Below are 23,561 nucleotides of genomic sequence, written 5' to 3'. Positions count from 1 at the left end.
CCTGCCTTCAATTGGGCCAACTGGCGGTGAATCGAGGAAGTACAGTACATACTGACGAAACTAAAATGATCTCTAACATGGAAATTAAGCGTTTCCGGACACATGTCCACATAACATCTTTTCTTTATTTGTGTGTGAGGAATGTTTCCTGAAAGTTTGGCCGTACCTTTTTGTAACACCCTGTATATGTAATAAATGCTAAATATCTCAAGAAAATCTCTTCTCCAAATTGTAGATAGTAACTGCAGTAGTCCACAAATTGCTTCATTACTCGCTTCAAGACAAATGAATTGACGGCACGACACAGCAGTAACTAGGTAAGGGCTACTATAGTACTGTATACAGTATTATTATTATTATTATTATTATTATTATTATTATTACAACTATTAGTGGGCGTGGTCGCAGACAAAGCATTAACAGCTGGAAGCCTTCCAGTTACTGGCTGCGCGGTTTGAGGGACCATGTCACTGATTGCGCTACCCCTCCCGCCGGAGGTTCGAGTTCTCCCTCGGGCATGGGTGTGTATGTTGTTCTTAGCATAAGTTGGTTTAGGTAGTGTGTATGATTAGGGACCGATGACCTCAGAAATTTGGTCCCTTAGGAATTGACACACATTTGAACATTTCTTCAAGTTTCTGCCAGTTCAGTAGTAAGTAGTGGAACAGTCCAGTGATTTACGAACAGGAAGTATAGTGCACACATTTTAAGTTGGATCATTTGGTTGCAGCGTGCAGGTGAAGCAAGTGCCACATTGGAGAGGAGAAATGCACGCGAAGTATCTTTTGTAAGAAGTGTCTACCAAAAAAAAAAAAAAAAAAAAAAAAAAATGGTTCATTTGGCTGTGAGCACTATGGGACTTAACATCTATGGTCATCAGTCCCCTAGAACTTAGAACTACTTAAACCTAACTAACCTAAGGACTGAACACAACACCCAGCCATGACGAGGCAGGGGTCACCCGCCGGGAATCGAACCCGGGAACCCGGGCGTGGGAATCGAGAACGCTACCGCACGACCACGAGATGCGGGCAAGTGTCTACCCTCATTGTGGATAGTTAATTGCGGGTAGCATTGCAAAGCACCACAAATTCTTCGTCATTCATTCTAAAACACACACACACACACACACACACACACACACACACACATCATTTTAAAAATAAAAAAGTGTTCCAAGAAATGTCTTTCAATCTACAGTTTCGTTAGATACTAAATTTGGTGTTAATATGAGAGAGGGTGCACTAGCTAATGTCTAATTGCACTTAGTGGTAATGGTCTAGGAAAGGTTGGGCAGCACTGATGTAGAGGGTCTTGTTTTTATGCCAGTAGGGTGGTGATTCTGTTACATAAAGTGGTTTGCAAATGCAGTGTTGTTTCTCCACTTGTCAGTGCTTTACGTGTTCAGAGTGTTTTACATTTCGCACGTATGCTAAACGACAGTCACTGAACGTTAATTAACGTATGCAAATTGTAATCTTGCTTTTCAGGGTCACCGCTAATCATCTCCAGTACACAAAGCAAAACACTAATACGTGAAACACTTGGTGGTAACGAACGCTATTTTCGAGTACTTGTAGAGTACTATTAAAGAAAATCTAATACATTAAAGGTGCGATTGTGGCTCAAGTAAAACAAGTACACTTCGGTATTTGGCGATTACATCTTGCCAATATGTGATACATACATTTACTCTTGCATCCCAAACGCTAAGAAATGTTTCAATTTATTCTGTACCGGATTTTGCAACCATGATTCGTGCAAGTGGACTAAAAAGACACTGTGATATTCATGATTTCCTTTATTAGAATCCACACTCAATCTGAAATAATGCAGCCATCAGAAACCTTGTTTCTTTCTCAAATCCACTGAGCAAGTGCTTGAAGAGCATTGGAGTTTCCAGTACTAGAATCCGATAATCTGAATATTCTGCAAGTATTGCATTCACTTACGCTATTTTTAAAAGTAAGTGAGCCGCTGTGAAACCACAAGTGTATCTCTTATTACATAGGCCCTAAATAATAATTACTCGCAAATTTTACGCGTGTATCATATGATAGAGACAGCGTCCAGTTTCACCGCGTAAATTAACTCTTACGTGCTCATAACTTCACTGGCAAAACCTTTATACGCCGAAGTCTCACATCCTACCGTTGTAGAGCAATAAACCATAGTGTGAGCAACGCGTCTAGGAGAGACCACTAATGCAGTGCCTCAGTGAAACAGCATATTTTCGTATTATGCAGTTGGAACACGTGAGGCAATACTGACCCTACGACTTACCTTAGAAAATAGATTAAGGAAAGGCAAACCTACGTTTCTAGCAATTGTAGACTTAGAGAAAGCTTTTGACAATGTTGACTGGAATACTCTCAGCCGGCCGGAGTGACCGTGCGGTTCTAGGCGTTTCAGTCTGGAACCGCGTGACCGCTACGGTCGCAAGTTCGAATCCTGCCTCGGGCATGGATGTGTGTGATGTCTTAGGTTAGTTAGGTTTAAGTAGTTCTAAGTTCTAGGGGACTGATGACCACAGATGTTAAGTCCCATAGTGTTCAGAGCCATTTTTTGTGATGTGTTGGCATATGTGCCAACACCTTGTAGTTAGAGGAGGCCGAAATGCACGCTGTAATCTAACGCAGACTGGCGTGAGGTCTGAAACAGGATACGTAATGAATGCTATAAAGAAAAGTACGTAGCTGCTGGAATACTTAACTTTAATCCATCATTTGTATACAGCATTCTTGATGATACAAGTAAGACTCTTTCTAGAAATGGTTAATGGCGCCTTGCTAGGTCGTAGCCATGGACTTAGCTGAAGGCTATTCTGTCTCTCGGCAAATGAGAGAAAGGCTTCGTCAGTGTAGTCGCTAGCAAGTCGTCCGTACAACTGGGCCGAGTCCTAGCACGTCTCTAGACCTGCCGTGTGGTGGCGCTCGGTCTGCAATTACTGACAGTGGCGACACGCGGGTCCGACATGTACTAATGGACCGCGGCCGATTTAAAGCTACCACCTAGTAAGTGTGGTGTCTGGCGGTGACACCACATTTTGAATACTCTCTTTCAAATTCTGAAGGTGGCAGGGGTAAAACACAGGGAGCGAAAGGCTATTTACAATTTGTACAGAAACCAGATGGCAGTTATAAGAGTCGAGGGGCATGAAAGGGAAGCAGTGGTTGGGAAGGGAGTGAGACAGGGTTGTAGCCTTTCCTCGATGTTATTCAATCTGTATATTGAGCAAGTAGTAAAGGAAACAAAAGAAAAATTCGGAATAGGAATTACAATCCATCGAGAAGAAATAAAAACTTTGAGGTTCGCCGATGACATTGTAATTCTGTCAGAGACAGCAAAGGACCTGGAAGAGCAGTTGAACGGAATGGACGGTGTCTTGAAAGGAGGATATAAGATGAACATCAACAAAAGCAAAACCAGAGTAATGGAATGCAGTCGAATTAAATCGGGTGATGCTGCGAGAATTAGATTAGGAAACGAAACGCTGAAAGTAGTAAATGAGTTTTGCTATTTGAGGAGCAAAATAACTGATGATGGTCGAAGTAGAGAGGATATAAAATGTAGACTGGCAATGGCAAGGAAAGCGTTTCTATAGAAGAGAAATTTCTTAACACAGAGTATTTGTATAGAGTGTAGCTATGTATGGAAGTGAAACGTGGACGATAAATAGTTTGGACAGGAAGAGAATAGAATCTTTCGAAATGTGGTGCTACAGAAGAATGCTGAAGATTAGATGGGTATATCACATAAATAATGAGGAGATATTGAATAGAATTGGAGAGAAGAGAAATTTGTGGCACAACTTGACTAGAAGAAGGGATCGGTTGGTAGGGCTTGTTGTGAGGCATCAAGGGATCACCAATTTATTATTGGAGGGCAACATGGAGGGTAAAAATCGTAGAGGGAGACCAAGAGATGAATACACTAAGCAGATTCAGAAGGATGTAGGTTGTAGTAGGTACTGGGAGTTGAAGCTGGCACAGGATAGAGTAGCGTGGAGAGCTGCATCAAACCAGTCTCTGGACTGAAGACCACAACAACATGCACGTATAAATATGAAAATCAAGAACGGCATGTTAGATTCAAAGGTAGCTGCTCCTTCTGACGCGTGGTGGGAAAAGGAAAGTGGTGTCACAAAGCTAAAACCGTTTTTAACTTTTGCGACATGGTGTTTTTTCCTTCATCTCGTATATTCGTAAAATTTGTCTGGAAATTACAGTACTCGCCACAATTTTTTCGAGACAGATATAGCTTATTTACATCAATTCGTCTTCTTTTTAATAGCAAACGCCGCACTGCAACATTAGTGTCCAAGCACGGAGCAAGAGTGGCGGATATCGCTGAAATAACCAGCTGTCTCGGTTTTTCTGAAAGTCAGGCTAACCTGAGTGCTAAACCCACTCAAAACAACAGGTTTCTGAAACAACTGATTTTTTGAATTTCATTCCTATTATTTCCTGTAATAAACGTAGAAGTGGAACAAAAATGGAAAAATTTTGGCTCTCTCACTTTCAAGATACATTGAATCAAAATATTAAATTAAATAGTCGAATAAAATAAAACTTAACCAGTCCACTATTCGCTGCTTTTCTCACAAAATAGAAAAGTGGGTGAACACTACAAAAATAACCTGTTTTCTACTACTGATTGTAATTTTTTGAAACTCTGCTCAAAAATGACGTCGTAATCGAGGCTCACAGCACTGTTTGGGCATTATGAATAGTTAGTGCTAAAGGGTGAAAACTGAGGTTGAATGTCTGTTTTCCATGTTAGTTTATCCGTCTTCCAAGGGCTACAAGCAGATAAAGGCGTATTATGTGGAGACAGGTAACAGATCAGCTACCGCACTTTATATTTTCATTGAAAACTACGAATGAAGTTTTCTCCAGTCTATTGTGGCTCCTCCCGTTCTTAATGTTTTAAAGCGAATCGGGCATTGTACTTCACTGATACCGGACTAGGAATGGCGCCATTCTGTAATACAACTAATATTCGACAACAGCGACAAGCTGTTATATACATTAGATACGTCGCCTGGCACGTTACAAATAGATACGTATCATCCAACAGGCCACGCCACGTAGTAACAGGTTCGATGTTGTTTCAGCGATGCTGCACCAAATTCTTAAAAATGGCTTCAAATGGCTCTGAGCACTATGGGACTTAACAGCTGTGGTCATAAGTCCCCTAGAACTTAGAACTACTTAAACCTAACTAACCTAAGGACATCACACACATCCATGCCCGAGGCAGGATTCGAAACTGCGACCGTAGCAGTCGCGCGGTTCCGGACTGCGCGCCTAAAACCGCGAGACACCGCGGCCGGCCCAAATTCTTACCCATTGCGTTTGTTATTCGTTTCCGTCAGCATTGTTATAAAAATAGCGCTGATCGATTTTTCGGTTTTGTATAACATTGCGATATTTCAAGCAATAGAAATTTTATAAAATAAAAATTACTAGTTTTTAAAAAAATGTTTATTTAAAAAAGAAAAAGCTTACCACTGTTGCTGCGCTTAACTGATATTACGATTTTTTATCCGGTTATTAATAAAAAATAAAAAGCAGCTATTATAACCGAGAGCAAACGAATACCGAAAACAACAGTTTTCAAAGCTAAAATAACGGTATCGCTTTTAACTGGTCGGTTTTCCCATCCCTTGCGCAGAGGCGTCATGATGAGGTTAAAACTGTGAAACTGTGGCGGAACGGAAACATACTGGCGGGAGGGGGGGGGGGGGGGGGGGGCGCTAGTCAGCCCGCACGCTATTCGTCCGTTTCTTTCGTCAGTCGACTCGACTGCACAAGAGTTACTGAATAGTTGTACTTTCCTATGTAGCACGCGCGTCCGCGTCATCGTACTAAACGTTTCTGTCTGGCACACATATAGCTAACACATACCAACGAGAAAAGTTGCGGCCATTCTAGAGACCTCGATATGTTATTGCGTCTGGCATTTGTTCGAGAGAAGCCGCGAATATTTTACTGTCTTCTTCTACAGAGAACCTTCGATACGTAGCGTTATAAATACGGACTATTCGCCGAATAGGATTGTCCTATTAATGATGAAATTAACCAATTTGCCGGAAAGAATAGGAGCACAGAATTCGTCATTTGAGGAAGGAACCACAATTGTAACTTATTTATATCATAATATGGCATTGTCTTGTATATGTGTATAATCAGTTTAAATAAAACTTTCTCATACTTTGCATGTGACTTGGTTGTTTTTTATCACGGTAAAAGTAAAGGTAGCTCAAGATATCTTTAGCGCCCCCTCCTTGAGGTTTTTCTGTATACGCCACTGGGTTATAATCTAACCTACTTCATACATAGAATAGATACTAATCTCACCTTACCTTGGCCCTGTAAAAAACTGACGAATGAGATCGGACGTACCGTGACCAAGCAGCCGACCGATGTTATCGTGCGACCTCTGGCTACGGGTAGGGTTGCCATAATCTCGGAATCCAAAACCAGGACAAAACTTACGGTCACCGTAGCCGACTGACGGAAATAAGAGGAATAAGGAGTCCTCATGCCCATAAGCTAAGGGAAATGTGCATTTAATTAATGATCCAGAGTTTAGGAAGGACTGCTTCATTAAGAAAGCATTTATTACAAAAAATAAGAATATGCATTACATTATTCAGTACACGTATTCAGTTCTTCCTCGCTTTATACTTGGAAACTGTTCAGTATATTCCACCCTGTACTTAACCTTCCGTCTAGCCGACATTATTAAACCACGAGGCAAATAATAACTATTTAATACAATATAACACAACGAAATCGCAAGCACAACAAACCATGCGAACATTCAACAGGCTAATCAAAGAGGATAATACACTCCATTGCCAGAGATGACTGACCGCCCACTGTATCGACAACTCGCAAATCGAAGAGGATATACCGTACGCCTGAGCCTGACTGCCCATTGTTTCCATATCTCGAAAGCTGTTCCGTTCTGTTTGGATTTTACATAATTTGAAGGCAAAGAGATAAGATATTAATGCTTCTTTGACAGGAATTTTTGAAATTACCGGAAGTTGACTTCAAATACAGCAAATATCGCGGACATTTGCCTTTTCGGCCCGGACGTTTTCATTTACCCTAAAATCGCGGACTGTCCGTGAAATCCGTGGCGTATGGCAACCCTAGCTACGGGGTGTGACGACCGTTATCGGTGCCGCTGTAAACGCATCCTTCACCGCTGAATCTTAAGTGGGAGACTCACACAAATTATATCTCAAGAAAGCTCTCAACTGTGTGTTACATTTTAAGGATACTCAAAAAATCAGTCACAAAATCTGTTTTCATGCATGTATATTATGCTTACTTCCATTCTACATTACAGTATGGAATCATATTTTGGGGGAACTCACCTGGAGGTAGATATATTTTCAAAATGCAAAAACAGGCAATACGCATAATATGTAATCTAAGACATAACGAATCATGCAGACAACATTTCAAAACAAATGGCATTATGACACTGCCCTCTGCTTACATTTATAATATCGTCTCATTTGTCAAGTCATACCTGTTAAACAATGACTGCACACTAAAATTCAATGGAGATATTCATAACTATGCAACAAGGCAGCAATCTGACCTACACATGATTCAGTCCAGAACTACCTGCTACCAAAAAAGTGTTTTAAATGTTGGGATACAAATGTATAATAATTTACCCAATGAAATCAAAGCAACAAAGAACCCAAGAGCCTTCTCACATAAGTTAAAAAAATATCTCTTGGACCATTGCTTTTATGCAGTTGATCATTTTTTTGAAAGGGGTTAAAAATGTTTGGTTCATGGTGTGGGTTCCTGTAGTCATGTCCTAGTTCATGAACCACGGGCAACGTATGAGTGGCCAAGTAAGTCGTCTCGACAGGCGGGATACCAGTTACTTTGGAATAAGGCTGGGCATCTCGAACCTATTCTGAGTCGTGGTCACCTTTGTGCTCATACGGCAAAGACAATCAAATCCACCGGTTAGTCCCTCAGCCGTTAGGGGTAAAACCCAATGGGACGCGGGGCAAGTAAGGCTAGCAACCTGCTTCCCTGGTACTTTAAATATGATGCTGGCAACAATCAGAGCAAAATGCCTCGGACCTTTGGAGGTGACGGAGTCCCACCTCTAACTGACAAACCAGGGACTCCTAAGATACGACTTGGCAAACAAATGGTAATGAGATGGGGAGCGATTAATATCAATGGGGGCTACTCTGGGAAGAAGGTAGAGTTGGCAGAGGCTGCAAGTAAGATGGGGCTGGACGTTTTAGCTGTTAGTGACATTCGGGTAAGGGGTGAGAAAGAAGAGGAAGTGGGAGAATCCAAGGTCTACCTGTCAGGAGTCGAAGCAGGAATAGCACAATGGGGTGTAGGGCTTTATATCAGGAAAGAAATGGAACCCAGCGTAGTTGCAATAAAGTATGTAAACGAACGACTGATGTGGATAGATTTGACAGTGTCTAGCAAGAAAATTAGGATTGTGTCAGTATATTCGCATTGTGAAGGGACAGATCAAGATAAGATGGATAGTTTTTATGAGGCACTCAGTGATGTAGTTGTTAGAGTAAAGGACAAGGACAGTGTTCTGCTCATGGGTGATTTTAACGCCAGGATTGGAAATCGAACAGAAGGGTATGAAAAGGTTATGGGTAAATTTGGAGAGGATATGGAGGCCAACAGGAACGGGAAACAACTCTTGGATTTCTGTGCCAGTATGGGCTCAGTAATCACAAACTCCTTTTTTAAACATAAGAACATTCACCGGTATACTTGGGAAGGCAGGAGAACCACATCTGTCATTGACTATATAATAACAGATCAGGAATTCAGGAAGGCTGTGAGGGACACACGTGTATTCAGGGGATTCTTTGATGACACTGATCATTATTTAATCTGCAGTGAAATTGGGATTGTGAGGCCGAAAGTGCAGGAGGTCAGGTCCATATGTAGGAGGATAAGAGTGGAGAAACTTCAGGATAAGGAAATCAGGCACAAGTACATAACAGCGATCTCAGAAAGGTACCAGTTAGTTGAATGTAGTCAATTACAGTCATTGGAAAAGGAATGGACAAGGTACAGGGACACAGTACTAGAAGTGGCTAAAGAATGTCTTGGAACAGTAGTGTGTAAAAGTAGGATGAAGCAAACAACTTGGTGGAATGATACAGTCAAGGCAGCCTGTAAAAGGAAAAAGAAGGCGTATCAAAAATGGCTACATACCAGAACCCAGGTAGACAGAGAAAGTTATGTTGAAGAAAGGAACAAAGCCAAACAGATAATTGCAGGATCCAAGAAGAAATCGTGGGAAGACTTTGGAAACAGGTTGGAGACTATGGGTCAAGCTGCTGGAAAACCATTCTGGAGTGTAATTAGCAGTCTTCGAAAGGGAGGTAAGAAGGAAATGACAAGCATTTTGGACAGGTCAGGGAAACTGCTGGTGAATCCTGTGGATGCCTTGGGCAGATGGAGGGAATATTTTGAAGAGTTGCTCAATGTAGGTGAAAATACGATCAGTAATGTTTCAGATTTCGAGGTAGAATGGGATAGGAATGATGATGGAAATAGGATCACATTTGAGGAAGTGGAAAAAATGGTCAATAGATTGCAGTGCATTAAAGCGGCTGGGGCGGATGAAATTAAGTCGGAACTCATCAAATGGCTACACAGGATAATTGAAATGGCTTGGGAGTCGGGACAGGTTCCATCAGACTGGACAAAAGCAGTAATCACACCAATCTTTAAACATGGAAACAGAAAAGATTGTAACAACTACAGAGGTATCTCTTTAATCAGCGTTGTGGGTAAAATCTTCTCAGGTATTGTTGAAAGGAAAGAGTGAGTATTAGTTGAGGACCAATTGGATGAAAATCAGTGTGGGTTTAGGCCTCTTAGAGGTTGTCAGGACCAGATCTTTAGCTTACGGCAAATAATGGAGAAGTGTTATGAGCGGAACAGGGAATTGTATCTATGCTTTATAGATCTAGAAAAGGCATATGACCGGGTTCCTAGGAGGAAGTTATTGTCTGTTCTACAAGATTATGGAATAGGAGGCAAACTTTTGCAAGCAATTAAAGGTCTTTACATGGATAGTCAGGCAGCAGTTAGAGTTGACGGTAAATTGAGTTCATGGTTCAGAGTAGTTTCAGGGGTAAGACAAGGCTGCAACCTGTCTCCACTGTTGTTCATATTATTTATGGATCATATGTTGAAAACAATAGACTGGCTGGGTGAGATTAAGATATGTGAACACAAAATAAGCAGTCTTGCATATGCGGATGACTTAGTTGTGATGGCAGATTCGATTGAAAGTTTGCGAAGTAATATTTCAGAGCTAGATCAGAAATGTAAGGACTATGGTATGAAGATTAGCATCTCCAAAACGAAAGTAATGTCAGTGGGAAAGAAATATAAACGGATTGAATGCCAAATAGGAGGAACAAAGTTAGAACAGGTGGACAGTTTCAAGTACTTAGGATGCATATTCTCACAGGATGGCAACATAGTGAAAGAACTGGAAGCGAGGTGTAGCAAAGCTAATGCAGTGAGCGCTCAGCTACGATCTACTCTCTTCTGCAAGAAGGAAGTCAGTACCAAGACTAAGTTATCTGTGCACCGTTCGATCTTTCGACCAACTTTGCTGTATGGGAGCGAAAGCTGGGTGGATTCAGGTTACCTTATCAACAAGGTTGAGGTTACGGATATGAAAGTAGCTAGGATGATTGCAGGTACTAGTAAATGGGAACAATGGCAGGAGGGTGTCCACAATGAGGAAATCAAAGAAAAACTGGGAATGAACTCTATAGATGTAGCAGTCAGGGCGAACAGGCTTAGATGGTGGGGTCATGTTACACGCATGGGAGAAGCAAGGTTACCCATGAGACTCATGGATTCAGCAGTAGAGGGTAGGAGGAGTCGGGGCAGACCGAGGAGAAGGTACCTGGATTCGGTTAAGAATGATTTTGAAGTAATAGGTTTAACATCAGAAGAGGCACCAATGTTAGCACTGAATAGGGGATCGTGGAGGAACTGTATAAGGGGGGCTATGCTCCAGACTGAACGCTGAAAGGCATAATCAGTCTTAAATGATGATGATGATGATGGTTAAAAATGTAAACAATATGAGAAATGTTCAATTAGATCTGAAAATTATATACTGTCCATGTCTATGAAATATACTGGATTATTTTATACTGTGCATGTCTATGAAATACACTGGACTACTTTACTATTACATTTGTATTGGCTGTTTGTATTTTACCATACAACATTCGTATTTACTGTTTTGTTAAAGATAGCTAACTTCCTCATTGCAAAATAATGTAAAATCAATTTATTAAATATTACTTGTAAATATGTTCCCTTGACCTGTCCAATATCGTATGTACAACCTTACAATTCTATGATTTGTATTGGAGATGATGTTTGGTTTGTGGGGCGCTCAACTGCGTGGTTATCAGCGCCCGTACAATTACCCAATCTTTGCTCAGTCCAATTTCGCCACTTTCCTGGATGATGATGAAATGATGAGGACAACACAAACACCCAGTCATCTCGAGGCAGGTGAAAATCCCTGACCCCGCCGGAAATCGAACCCGGGACCCCGTGCTCGGGAAGCGAGAACGCTACCGCGAGACCACGAGCGGCGGACTATGATTTGTATTAACTGCTTTGTTTAATATAGATAATTTCCTTGCTACAAAATAATGTAAACTTCAATTCGTAAAAATTTGTATTAACTGTTTTGTTTAAGATAGATAATTTCCTTGCTACAAAATAATGTAAAAATCAATTTGTAAAAATTACTTGTAAATAGCTCTCTTGACCTATCCAATATCATATGTACACCTGTACAATACTATGATTGCCTGGATCAATAAAAATACAATACAATACAATACTATTTGCTCCGTAGCTGAACAGAGCTGCAGGTATCGCACAGAAAGAGGAACACAAACATAGCCTTACCATCTACTGCCTGGACGGCCGAGCTGTCAGCTGCTGAGGCGATGACAACACGAACCTCTCTGGCGCGATCGCTCAACAGCCTCGCCAGACAACTGCTTTGCGCTGCGCCGACGCCAAAGGCCGCTCGGCGGAAGGGCAGCGGGGACTTCGGCGTGGTGGGGAAGCACCAGCGATGCGCTGTTTGCGGCGCCAGACCGACAGGGAGGGAGATAGAGAGCAGGCGATAACCTGTTGTTCCCCCGGATAGTCTTCTGCGTAAGGCAACTACAGTGCTTCGCACGAACCACGGTGTCAGCCGTTCCAGCGCACTGAGGACGGAGTGTCGCTCACGCAACCTGACTTCTCAGAATGTTGTACGCCGCAGATTGTGGAGCCCCGTAATTCCGCAGGTGTCTTGCCACAGTCGGCTAGTGTCCGACGTAAAATACTGTAGCTCGCATTTTACAATCACTTGGGCTGGACTTCTCCCGCCAGCTGCCGAATCCGAAGCGGTGCGGGGATGATTGTCGTGCCTGCTCTCCACCCCCCCCCCCTCCTCCAAAAAAAAAAAAAAAAAAAAAGAAAAGAAAAGAATATTGGTAATATCGGATTCTATTTTTAGGATTCCGTACATCAGTCGGTAAAAAGGGAACCCTTTTCACTTTGTTGAGTGTCTGTCCCACTGTTAAAAATTTCCTCAGGAAACGATTTAGAAAGGTTATTTGTTCGGTGCGAAAATTGGCGATTGACCCTTAATAACGAAAAGGGGGAGGTCATCGACATGAGTAATAAAAGGAATTCGTTTAACTTCGGTTACGCGATGAATCAGTCAAACACGAGGGTTGGACCTTAAATAGTGGCAACTATTTATTCACAACCGATACAAAAAATGTGCTCAAATGTGTTGAAACGTCCCCTTAGAAAAATTTATGAATTACTGTGCTGGTAAACCCCTTGCGTTATTTGATTTTCAAAGAGCTGAGAAAAACTGAACGTGCTCAGACATTTCTCTCTTTACTTATTCTGATCATCAATAAAATGACACACAATATTTTTAGCGCAACGCAATCTGACTTTCAATAATCCCTACAAAAGAATGGCCCTGACTAACAATAACCTATAACTTTCAAGAATCACTTATTTCACAAAAATCTTCGTTACTCGAACTACCGCAATACAGCGAGCGCCAATACTGCCAGCAGCCGGCCGCGGTGGCCGTGCGGTTCTGGCGCTGCAGTCCGGAACCGCGGGACTGCTACGGTCGCAGGTTCGAATCCTGCCTCGGGCATGGGTGTGTGTGATGTCCTTAGGTTAGTTAGGTTTAAGTAGTTCTAAGTTCTAGGGGACTTATGACATAAGATGTTGAGTCCCATAGTGCTCAGAGCCATTTGAACCATTTGAATACTGCCAGCTAAATAAAAGATTGTAACTACTGAAGACACTAACTACTGATAGGCATAGTCAGCAAATGAAAGATTTTTATAGAGAACAAACAATGTATTTACCTTAATAATGTTCCAAAGTCATCAAATGTATATCAGTTCATGATATCCAATATTACAAATTTACTCTTTCTGATGGACACACGTCCAGATCGTCCGCTCTCAAAATTCTGCCATCTCTCTCTCCACGTCCACCACTGCTGGCGGCTCACCTCCCAACTGCGCAACGCTACGCTCTGTTTACAGCCAACTGCCCAACACTACAATAGTTGATATTACAACAACGCCAAACAGCGACAGACTGCACATAGCAGTCAATGATTTTCATATAGAGCGCTACATGGTGTTACCAACATAAAAACCTAAACAGCCTACTTACAGTGTGTGAATTCCTATGGGAACAAATTGCAGAGGTCATCGGTCTCTAGACTTACACGCTACTTAAACTAACTTATGCTAAGAACAACACGCACACTGCCATGCCCGAGGGAGGACTCGAACCTCCGGCGGGAGGGACCGCGCATTCAGTAACATGGCGCCTCTAACCGCGCGGCCCGATACAAAATACACTCCTGGAAATGGAAAAAAGAACACATTGACACCGGTGTGTCAGACCCACTATACTTGCTCCGGACACTGCGAGAGGGCTGTACAAGCAATGATCACACGCACGGCACAGTGGACACACCAGGAACCGCGGTGTTGGCCGTCGAATGGCGCTAGCTGCGCAGCATTTGTGCACCGCCGCCGTCAGTGTCAGCCGGTTTGCCGTGGCATACGGAGCTCCATCGCAGTCTTTAACACTGGTAGCATGCCGCGACAGCGTGGACGTGAATCGTATGTGCAGTTGACGGACTTTGAGCGAGGGCGTATAGTGGGCATGCGGGAGGCCGGGTGGACGTACCGCCGAATTGCACAACACGTGGGGCGTGAGGTCTCCACAGTACATCGATGTTGTCGCCAGTGGTCGGCGGAAGGTGCACGTGCCCGTCGACCTGGGACCGGACCGCAGCGACGCACGGATGCACGCCAAGACCGTAGGATCCTACGCAGTGCCGTAGGGGACCGCACCGCCACTTCCCAGCAAATTAGGGACACCGTTGCTCCTGGGGTATCGGCGAGGACCATTCGCAACCGTCTCCATGAAGCTGGGCTACGGTCCCGCACACCGTTAGGCCGTCTTCCGCTCACGCCCCAACATCGTGCAGCCCGCCTCCAGTGGTGTCGCGACAGGCGTGAATGGAGGGACGAATGGAGACGTGTCGTCTTCAGCGATGAGAGTCGCTTCTGCCTTGGTGCCAATGATGGTCGTATGCGTGTTTGGCGCCGTGCAGGTGAGCGCCACAATCAGGACTGCATACGACCGAGGCACACAGGGCCAACACCCGGCATCATGGTGTGGGGAGCGATCTCCTACACTGGCCGTACACCACTGGTGATCGTCGAGGGGACACTGAATAGTGCACGGTACATCCAAACCGTCATCGAACCCATCGTTCTACCATTCCTAGACCGGCAAGGGAACTTGCTGTTCCAACAGGACAATGTACGTCCGCATGTATCCCGTGCCACCCAACGTGCTCTAGAAGGTGTAAGTCAACTACCCTGGCCAGCAAGATCTCCGAATCTGTCCCCCATTGAGCATGTTTGGGACTGGATGAAGCGTCGTCTCACGCGGTCTGCACGTCCAGCACGAACGCTGGTCCAACTGAGGCGCCAGGTGGAAATGGCATGGCAAGCCGTTCCACAGGACTACATCCAGCATCTCTACGATCGTCTCCATGGGAGCATAGCAGCCTGCATTGCTGCGAATGGTGGATATACACTGTACTAGTGCCGACATTGTGCATGCTCTGTTGCCTGTGTCTATGTGCCTGTGGTTCTGTCTGTGTGATCATGTGATGTATCTGACCCCAGGAATGTGTCAATAAAGTTTCCCCTTCCTGGGACAATGAATTCACGGTGTTCTTATTTCAATTTCCAGGAGTGTAGTTACATGTTTGCACCTTTTACTGTTCTTCAAAGTAGTCACCAGCGATGTTGAAGGCGTAGTATACCGTAACAGAGCCTGTTCTGCTCATGGTGCGAATGGAGCGGTCTAATGTTATGGTGATTCTCGTGTAGGACTGTGATGGTGTTATCGTAACGCATTACGTTGCTCCACGGCAGAACGTCAATGCACAGTGTTACTGTTCGTTTATGAAGCATCACGTGCGACCAGCTTTGCGAAAGAAGCAGCGACACTTTCTGACAACCCATCCATCATCAAGTTTTATAGTCCTGTCTTCCTCAGTTGCGTGTCAAAGTTGTGATGCAGTATACATAGGCATGACATGCAGGAATTTTGAAACAAGATACAGAGAACATATCAGATGTTGGAAGTATGAAACAAACCATTCCACATTTGCAGAGCATTTAAAACACTACAGCCATCACCGTACAAACATGGAACACGAAATGAAAATAATGAGAATAAGCAACCATGACAAACATCTTATACAAATGCAAGAAAACTTCCACATCCAGAAAGCCATAGCAGAAAACAAACATGTGATAAATGAACAAACACACATCAGCACAGGCTCCCTACTACACTTAATAAAGGAAATGATAACATAAAACAAAACAAAAAACTCTTCCCCACACCATCTGGAGACACACACACACACAGCCAAAAAAAAAACACCAAAATACACACACACACAACATAAAAAATATATATCACACCAAAAAACACTCACTCACTCACACACACACACACACACACCCACACCCACACACACACACACACACACACACACACACACATACACGAACAGACCACAGATACTCCAATAGTTACACTCATTTAAGTTTGGCAATAACATTCGATCTTTGGCAAAAACATTTGACAGTCAGCAACAGAAACCAAAACATTGCATTAAAACAAGCGTTCAGTGCATAGTGCTGTGGAATGTGGAAAAAAACCGCAAATTGGCGTTCATAAGAAGAAGAACAACACCAAAAATGCAACAGGAGTGTAATATGTAAGAAATTGCCCACGCAACCTGTAAGTACAGTTCAAAACATTACTACTTAATAGGAAATACCAACCACCAGAACTGTTTATAACCTATAGTCACAATGACAAAAATGTAAATAAAATAGCTAACATATGTACATATTCCAGGCCACTGATGATGCCTTGCAGAAAATAAAGGCGAAACGCGTATGGCACTAAAAACTGTGTTTTACTCAGTTGCTGCCGGCCGCGGTGGTCTTGCGGTTCTAGGCGCTGCAGTCCGGAACCGCGGGACTGCTACGGTCGCAGGTTCGAATCCTGCCTCGGGCATGGATGTGTGTGATGTCCTTAGGTTAGTTAGGTTTAAGTAGTTCTAAGTTCTAGGGGACTGATGACCCAAGATGTTAAGTCCCATAGTGCTCAGAGCCATTTGAACCATTTTTGAACTCAGTTGCTGTCAGACGGTCCATAAATAAAAATTATCAATATACCGTAAGCTGTGGCTGCTCTGTTCGGTCGATGGGACTGGGAAATACTGTACTATCCACAATACTCCCCGGACTTCAGTCCCCGAGACTCTGATTTGACTTCGAAGATGAAGGAACCACATCGCGTCATTCGCTTCAGAACTGTTTCAGACATTCGACAGGCAGTAGACCGCTCCATTCTTACCATCAACAGAACCGGCTCTGCTAACTTCTACTACGCCTTCCACATCGCTGGCAACTGTTTCTGCACAATGCTGGTGACTACTGTGATCGACAGCAACAGGTGCAAACATCTAACTGTTGTGAAAATAGTTGCCACTATTAAATTCCAACCTACGTATAAAGGACGTAAATTCAACTGAAAGCCTTGTAATTACTATTACGTACAACTTAAATTGGGAAGAACATATAAAAATGCTGTGGGGAACGCAAACCAAAAACCACGTTTTATTGGCAGAACACTCAGAAAATGTAACAGATCTACTTAAGCAGTGTCTTTCAACCTTTTTGAATACGCCACTCCTTTCCAAGGAAAAATATTCTGGCGATCCCCAGAACCATAATAAAAGTATGATAAAAAGTATAATAAAAGTACCACATCTGAACGTGAGCGAATTTTCAAGGTGTTTTCACAAAACCTTGTCACTTCCGTGTGATATTTATACCATAGCAGATGATCGCCATGAAACATACGTTATCAGCCATGCTGCAACTGCTTTCTCCTGAGCAAGGCTTAGCGACCACCCAGGTGGTCGCGACCCTCAGTTTGAAACACACTGTACTAAAGAGACTGCGTGCACTACGCTTGTCCGTCCTCTTTTAGAATACTGCTGTGCTGTGTGGGATCCTTACCAGACAGGATTAACGGAGTACATCACGAAAGTTCAAAGAAGGGCATCACGTTTTGTATTATCGCGCAATAGCGGAGAGAGTGTCACTGAAATGATGCAGGATTTGACGTGGACATCATTAAAACAAAAGCTTTTTTCAGTGCGGCGGAATCTTCTCACGAAATTTCAATCACCACTTTTCTCCTCCAAATGCGACAATATTTTGTTGACGCCGACCTACATGGGGGGAAACTATGACGCCGACCTACATGGGGAGAAACTATCACCATAATGAAAAAAGGGAAATCAGAACTCGCACGGAAAGAGTTGGGGTCGTTTTTCCCGCGTGCTGTACGAGATTGGAATAATAGAGAATCACTGTGAAGGTGGTTCGATGAACCCTCTGCCAGGCACTTAAATGTGATTTGCTGAGTATCCGTGTAGATGTAGATGAACGGGTAGACGTAACAAGGTCACATTTATATCACATACGAAGGTCTAAGCCAGGTCTCTTGGCTGTGTACTAAATGTAAGCCGCTAAGTCAGTGCTACCAAAAGTTACGGCCATTTATGTCACATGTTTTGATACTCGCAAATTCACTTATCAAAACCTACACTGTACTTCCCATTGACCTTATGTCAAAGCGGTAGGTGGATCAAAACAAAATGTCCAGACACTCTGTGACCAAAATGGTACTGAAACAGAGGATGACAGACTAAAGGCCGAAATACTAAATGTCTTTTTCCAAAGTTGTTTCACAGAGGAAGACTGCACTGTAGTTCCTTCTCTAGATTGTCGCACAGATAACAAAATGGTAGACATCGAAATAGACGACAGAGGGATAGAGAGAAACAATTAAAATCGCTCAACAGAGGAAAGGCCTCTGGACCTGATGGGATATCAGTTCAATTTTACACAGAGTACGCGAAGGAACTTGCCCCCCTTCTTGCAGCGGTGTACCGTAGGTCTCTAGAAGAGCGTAGCGTTCCAAAGGATTGGAAAAGGGCACAGGTCATCCCCGTTTTCAAGAAGGGACGTCGAACAGATGTGCAGAACTATAGACCTATATCTCTAACGTCGATCAGTTGTAGAATTTTGGAACACGTATTGTGTTCGAGTATAATGACTTTTCTGGAGACTAGAAATCTACTCTGTAGGAATCAGCATGGGTTTCGAAAAAGACGGTCATGTGAAACCCAGCTCGCGCTATTCGTCCACGAGACTCAGAGGGCCATAGACACGGGTTCACAGGTAGATGCCGTGTTTCTTGACTTCCGCAAGGCGTTCGATACAGTTCCCCACAGTCGTTTAATGAACAAAGTAAGAGCATATGGACTATCAGACCAATTGTGTGACTGGATTGAGGAGTTCCTAGATAACAGGACGCAGCATGTCATTCTCAATGGAGAGAAGTCTTCCGAAGTAAGAGTGATTTCAGGTGTGCCGCTGGGGAGTGTCATAGGACCGTTGCTATTCACAATATACATAAATGACCTGGTGGATGACGTCGGAAGTTCACTGAGGCTTTTTGCAGATGATGCTGTGGTGTATCGAGAGGTTGTAACAATGGAAAATTGTACTGAAATGCAGGAGGATCTGCAGCGAATTGACGCATGGTGCAGGGAATCGCAATTGAATCTCAATGTAGACAAGTGTAATGTGCTGCGAATACACAGAAAGATAGATCCTTTATCATTTAGCTACAAAATAGCAGGTCAGCAACTGGAGGCAGTTAATACCATAAATTATCTGGGAGTACGCATTAGGAGTGATTTAAAATGGAATGATCATATAATGTTGATCGTCGGTAAAGCAGATGCTAGACTGAGATTCATTGGAAGAATCCTAAGGAAATGCAATCCGAAAACAAAGGAAGTAGGTTACAGTACGCTTGTTCGCCCACTGCTTGAATACTGCTCAGCAGTGTGGGATCCGTACCAGATAGGGTTGATAGAAGATATAGAGAAGATCCAACGGAGAGCAGCGCGCTTCGTTACAGGATCATTTAGTAATCGCGAAAGCGTTACGGAGATGATAGATAAACTCCAGTGGAAGACTCTGCAGGAGAGACGCTCAGTAGCTCGGTACGGGCTTTTGTCAAAGTTTCGAGAACATACCTTCACCGAAGAGTCAAGCAGTATATTGCTCCCTCCTACGTATATCTCGCGAAGAGACCATGAGGATAAAATCAGAGAGATTAGAGCCCACACAGAGGCATACCGACAATCCTTCTTTCCACGAACAATACGAGACTGGAATAGAAGGGAGAACCGATAGAGGTACTCAAGGTACCCTCCGCCACACACCGTCAGGTGGTTTGCGGAGTATGGATGTAGATGTAGATGTAGACCTAAAATCATAAAATTTGTCAAGAATCGAGCTTTCAATGCAGAAGCAAACGAAAAAAATCCGAAAATTGCGAATTCGTAATTATATCACTTTTTTGTTATCTGTTATCAGACAGTCTTTGGATGCCTCCGTCTTTTGAGACCCTTTTTTTCACAGGAACCGGTTGACGTACCAAACTGAAATTTATGTCACGTACTAAGGTCTACAGTTCCTTGGCGATGTAAAAAACTTAAGCTTCTGTCTATGAAATCAAAATATACAGCCGTTTATGTTACATAGTTAATATTCGCAAACTCACTCATTACAACCTATACGGTACTCCCCGTTGACCCAAAACCATTAAATTTGGCAAGAAGCTAGGCTTCACAGTAAAAGCAAAGGAAAAAAAACCAGAACTTGTTAATTTGTTATTACATCACACAAAAATATATCCTTTTCCATTTGTTATCCGACTTCGAATGTCAAAACATTTTTATTTGCCGTCAGATGCATTAATTATATTTACTCTTTAGGCGTTTTTCGTTGTTTCAACCATCAACTGCAAGAAAAATTGTAACATTTATTGCTTTAAAAATGCACATTTCTCGTAGAAGGCACTTTCATATCTCAAATTTAATAAAAACAAACTGTGGAATGCAACATTACTACATTTTGACACTATCTTCAAAAGCTTAGATAAGTTACACGTATACGCTATGGTCATGATGGTTGAAACAACCGAAACCGATACAGAATAAATGTAATCTGTACAGCTCATAGCAAATAAAAATGCTTTTCCATAAATATCTCACAGATGTAGACAGTTACCTACAAAATATTTAAAATTAAAACATTGTCGAAAGCCTTGGAATTCTCGGGACCGATATCTTGCCAGTATCAACGCCGATACCAGGCAAAAATCATCGAGATTCTCGATTCCCTGGACGGATAGTCTCTACACACATAATTAAAATTGTACGCAACGCTCAGAGAAAGTTCTGCTCGAACTTGGCTAGTTTTTTAAAGCATTAATTGAATATTCCGTCGGTGCTTGGCAGAACACAATTACAATATTAAACAGGAAACGCTTTTTGATGTTCTGCAAAAGCATACTTATTGAGTCAAGACACAGCTTTCGACCTTTTAGGCCACTTTCGTATGACAACTGAATGTCGCAAAAATAGATACAATGACACGCGAGCTTGTCCATCGGGACATCTTCGGACTTTAGGAGAGATTCCTTGCAAGCTACAGAGATCGCCTGTTAGGAAACCACTGTTTATTTCAATGTTTTTCCTAATTATCTGTAACTCTAAGAAGATCCTTGTTTCATTGCATTTGCACGATCATCAACAGCAAAATTTTTGCAGTCATCATGTGCAGCCTCCATTTTAGCGAAGCGATACTATGACAGGAGTTGAGAAATGGACTGAAATTAATACAACAATAATGTCTGTGGTTCTGTCAAAAAATTTAAATTACCTTTCTTTCAAACTTTGTTTAAAATGTAATTGGCATTCTATTAAATGCATAGGCAAAGCATTAAATGAAAATGCATTTCGTACCCTGCCTAACGAATTATGGTATTCTATATATCGCCCAGTCATTCCACAAAATGGTGGATTTTACGGTTTGTCAGTAACATGAATAAAACCACATGGCAGCGCTGTGGGAAAGTATATATTGGTCATTGAGGGAGAGCTGTGGCAATTGAGATTATCTGAACACGAGAGAAGGTGGAACTTAAGAAAGAAATTGTAAATTCAAAACTATTTTTCATTGTTACATTTACCTCCACGAAAATACTGATTCCTTTTTGAGCTAATGAAATTATTCCTGTGTGACAATAAGGAAATAGTTTCCTAAGTAAACATTCCACACGGCGTCATTTTTGTATCTTTAGCATCTTCTGTGTACGTAACATCTGTGCGCGTCGCAAGTCACTGTATGTATAAAAAATTAATAAAGAAATGTCCTTCTTGTATTCTGTCGCCGGCCGGAGTGGCCGAGTGGTTCCAGACGCTACAGTCTGGAACCGCGCGACCGCTTCGAATCCTGCCTCGGGCATGGATGTGTGTTATGTCCTTAGATAAGTTAGGTTTAAGTAGTTCTCAGTTCTAGGGGACTGATGACCTCAGATGTTAAGTCCCATAGTGCTCAGAGCCATTTGAACTAAATCCATGGTGTGATGAGATTCAGGTTGTAGGAGAAATGTTTAAGTGCCAATTGTTCCCGGTGATGGACAACTTCTCACAAATAGTAGCATAGGAATGAAATTAATGAAAGAACAGATGTTAAACAATCCTTAAATAATCATGACAATGGAAGTTCATTGTCGTCCCAAAAATCACTATAAGTCTATTCGTGATACGTATACCATTGATGTTACGCTAGGAAATCGGTCAAGATAGCCGATGTAAAAAGAATGAAAACAATCGATGTTCCATCTGACCTTATAGCAGAGATGCTGAGTCGCACACAGGCATTCCATCCTGGATTTTCCACTGTTTAAAAAATTGATGTTCATGGCACGGAGACTAGAAGCGGCGAAACAGCACAATCCCGACTTCCACGTGATCTCATCAGAGAGAGGCCATCACATTAAAACCCTGTCTACCTCCCGCATAACCGTATCATGGAAGTGATTAACTTTATGGACAAAAGACAGAGGACACAGACTTAAAAAAAGTTGGCGTTGCCAGATCTAAAATGAGAAAAGCCACGCTCGGCGCTATATTAAGCCGAACAGTTTCTCCTAAAAGCCAGACTATCTATTTTAAATGGAAATAGAGTCGGTTGGGTATTTTCAGTCGTTTACTAGTAATCAGTTACACGATTACTGTCAGATTTTCGCAAGGCCAATCTTAAACGTGCTTAAACTAAAACAATATCAGTAAACAGCGTTATAATTTGGAAATTATGATAGCACCTTAATTGCAATCTTGTTCCTATTTTAATCTTATGTCAAAATAAAATAAAAGCTCATCATTAAACAAAATGAAACAATTATCTATTCTTCTGGGACGGAAAACGAAAAATATTCAATAACTTTGGTCATTAAAGAATGGAATAGCGAAGGCACCGCATGCCAATGATTTGCATATGTCTTTGTTTATACGATGTCTGTACACACGTTATATTACAATGTCGCGAGTATGTGACATAGGTGGTGATATTCCATCTCATTGGTCTACATTCGAAAGCACGTTCAGAACATGTCATGCTTCAAATTATTCTAGTCGTTCGGAATCTACTCAACATGCTTTTTCCGTCAGAAACTCTTCTCTTCTTCTCTAGTGGTCAATCCAAGGATGGGTTTGCAACAGCTACAATGGCAGCTTGTCTCCATTCTGTGCGTCTTTCAGCTTTTCTCTTCATTTCTTTATAGGTGTTACATCCCACATCTTTCATGATTTGATCCATGTACGTCAGCCGTGGTCTTCCTCCTGGTCTTTTTCCTTCGACATACCCATCTATGATTGTGTTCAGGAGTCCTTTATGT

General features: G+C 42.4%; 1 protein-coding gene across 1 annotated transcript in view; it reads right to left on the bottom strand.

Moving 5' to 3' along the window:
- Nucleotides 1-12,124, bottom strand: part of LOC126109466 (aminopeptidase Ey-like) — a 261,112-nt gene extending 248,988 nt beyond the window's left edge. Inside the window, exon 1 of the mRNA XM_049914495.1 lies at nt 11,991-12,124. The gene's annotated coding sequence lies outside the window, so the exon portion shown is untranslated. The remainder of the gene's footprint in view (nt 1-11,990) is intronic.
- Nucleotides 12,125-23,561: the final 11,437 nt, after the last annotated feature.

This window comes from Schistocerca cancellata, chromosome 12, assembly GCF_023864275.1.
Source record: "Schistocerca cancellata isolate TAMUIC-IGC-003103 chromosome 12, iqSchCanc2.1, whole genome shotgun sequence".
In the NCBI taxonomy this organism is placed as follows: Eukaryota; Metazoa; Arthropoda; class Insecta; order Orthoptera; family Acrididae; genus Schistocerca; species Schistocerca cancellata.
The sequence above is the reverse complement of the archived record's forward strand: the minus strand, read 5'-3'. Positions and strand labels throughout refer to the sequence as shown.